Raw genomic sequence first — 3,058 nt, 5'->3', positions numbered from 1 at the left:
TGTCCCAGAACAGAGAGCACTGCAGAACCTGTGAGATGCTGACAGCAGGCTGCTGCTGGGGACACACACCGCTGAGACTGTGAAATTTTGTATCCAACTTCTTTATTTTCTATGTTGTTTGTTTGTTTTTTTTTAAACATTTGGGAAGAGGTGTGTCATGGCTACAGGCACGGGTGTTGCTGTTGCTCGCAGCCTGCAGCCCAGGGTTCCTGGAAAGCAGAGCTGTCCCGCAGCCCGGGGGGGACAGAATCCTGGTGCTCCCTGTCCCCTCCTGCTGCTCCCTGAGCGCGGCTCTGCGCGGTGCTGGTGACCTCTAGTGACAAACTGGTCTGTGCTGGGAGCCAGCTGTCCCCAGCGTGCCCGGGGGGTGGCCCCGCAGCAGGTCCTGCAGGGCTTGGAGCCCGGGCTCTGCTCTGTCCCTGGGGAGCGAGACGCACCCGTGTTACCTATCCTGAGAAACACTAATCCTAGGTAATTAGCTTGATCATTAAGTTGCATGACTAGAGATAATAACGTCCACAGGATCTGGTGCTTGCGGCGGTTGGAGCAGCAACGCGGGCTGGTGTGGCCTGGAAGGGACAAGCAGTGACTGGTGTGTCTGTCCCCCTGCCTGGCCAGAGGGACGGGAGCTCGGGAGCACCCACGGGCTGTGGTTGCCACGTGTGTCCCAGTGTCTGGGTGCCCTGCACAGCACAGGAACGGCTCCAGCTCCTGCCCTGCCTGGCTGGGCAGAGGTGGCTGCTCACCATGTAGCTGTGAAATCCCCTTCTTTCCCCCAGTCCCATTTTATGTCCAGCCTTTGCTCTCTGCCTCCTTTCTGGGGAAAGCCCTGAATTTTAGGATTCCCTCCCTTATTTCTAGGTAGCCTTCCCTTGCCACCCCCCCCTGCAGTTCTGTTTCCTCCCAAAGGGAGAGAAAGGCGTTTCTGCCTCCTTCCCTTATTTTGCCCCAGTCAAACCAAAGTGGTTCCCTCCCTGAGGGCAGGAGTGCTGCCTGTGCCTGTGCCACAGACCAGTGTTGCTGCCCTGGGGATGGGCCAGAAAGCGTGGGGAGGGCAGGGATTATTGGAATTAAATTTACAGAGCAAAAAAAACCCCAACAACTACTGTAAATATATTTTTGTTTGTTCTGTTGTCAAATAAAAGGGTTTTTTAGTTTTTTGTTTTGTTGTTTTTAAATGTGAGCTGTGGGTGACTCACTTGCTCCTCCCTCATACCAGCCCCCACCTCCTGACACTCAGCCAAAGCAGCTTAAGAGCTCTAAGGAGCATGACTGGGTGTGGAAAAAAATGGGGCCAGTGCCTGGCACGGGCCTGCACGCCCCCCCCCATCATCTGGCCTGACAGCCCTTACGTGCTCACTTCCCACAGCACCTGATCCTGGGGTCTGGGGTCCAGAAGCATCTGGCAGCAGCAGAGGGCTGATGTATTTATGTCTTCCCTCCTCCTGACCTACACTGGGAAAGTGAGGAGACATCAGTGCTGGTCTCTTGGCAAAGAGGAAAAGCAGCAGCTGTGGGGCTCCACTGCACAACGTGAAGAGTCGGTTGCTGGCGGGGGTGGGAGCAGCAACGCGGGCTGGTGTGGCCTGGAAGGGACAAGCAGTGACTGGTGTGTCTGTCCCCCTGCCTGGCCAGAGGGACGGGAGCTCGGGAGCACCCACGGGCTGTGGTTGCCACGTGTGTCCCAGTGTCTGGGTGCCCTGCACAGCACAGGAACGGCTCCAGCTCCTGCCCTGCCTGGCTGGGCAGAGGTGGCTGCTCACCATGTAGCTGTGAAATCCCCTTCTTTCCCCCAGTCCCATTTTATGTCCAGCCTTTGCTCTCTGCCTCCTTTCTGGGGAAAGCCCTGAATTTTAGGATTCCCTCCCTTATTTCTAGGTAGCCTTCCCTTGCCACCCCCCCCTGCAGTTCTGTTTCCTCCAAAAGGGAGAGAAAGGCGTTTCTGCCTCCTTCCCTTATTTTGCCCCAGTCAAACCAAAGTGGTTCCCTCCCTGAGGGCAGGAGTGCTGCCTGTGCCTGTGCCACAGACCAGTGTTGCTGCCCTGGGGATGGGCCAGAAAGCGTGGGGAGGGCAGGGATTATTGGAATTAAATTTACAGAGCAAAAAAACCCCAACAACTACTGTAAATATATTTTTGTTTGTTCTGTTGTCAAATAAAAGGGTTTTTTAGTTTTTTGTTTTGTTGTTTTTAAATGTGAGCTGTGGGTGACTCACTTGCTCCTCCCTCATACCAGCCCCCACCTCCTGACACTCAGCCAAAGCAGCTTAAGAGCTCTAAGGAGCATGACTGGGTGTGGAAAAAATGGAACCCCAACAACTACTGTAAATATATTTTTGTTTGTTCTGTTGTCAAATAAAAGGGTTTTTTAGTTTTTTGTTTTGTTGTTTTTAAATGTGAGCTGTGGGTGACTCACTTGCTCCTCCCTCATACCAGCCCCCACCTCCTGACACTCAGCCAAAGCAGCTTAAGAGCTCTAAGGAGCATGACTGGGTGTGGAAAAAATGGGGCCAGTGCCTGGCACGGGCCTGCACCCCCCCCCCCATCATCTGGCCTGACAGCCCTTACGTGCTCACTTCCCACAGCACCTGATCCTGGGGTCTGGGGTCCAGAAGCATCTGGCAGCAGCAGAGGGCTGATGTATTTATGTCTTCCCTCCTCCTGACCTACACTGGGAAAGTGAGGAGACATCAGTGCTGGTCTCTTGGCAAAGAGGAAAAGCAGCAGCTGTGGGGCTCCACTGCACAACGTGTCTGTGGGAACTCGGTGGGGTGGGCAGGGGTGCCTGCTCCAGCACAGCACCCAAAGGCTGGGGCACTGCTGGTGGTGGTGCTGGCAGCACGGGCACGGCTCTGCCTGCCCCGAGGGCTGGCACCAGCTCCGGTGCTTTGCAGCGCCCTCAGCCCCGGCTTCCCTCGGTGTACAGGCTCTGCAGCTGCCTGGCCAGGGGCTGTGGGAGGATGGAGGCACCTGGTCCTGCAGCTCCAGGGAAGCCCCGGGACAGTTCTGGTGACAGGAAGATCCCTCATCCCGCACAGGCTGCCGGTGCGTTCCCCGCG

The sequence above is a fragment of the Chaetura pelagica genome, unplaced genomic scaffold (genome assembly GCF_000747805.2).
Source record: "Chaetura pelagica isolate M959 unplaced genomic scaffold, ChaPel_1.0 scaffold146, whole genome shotgun sequence".
NCBI classification, from domain to species: domain Eukaryota; kingdom Metazoa; phylum Chordata; class Aves; order Apodiformes; family Apodidae; genus Chaetura; species Chaetura pelagica.
The sequence above is the reverse complement of the archived record's forward strand: the minus strand, read 5'-3'. Positions refer to the sequence as shown.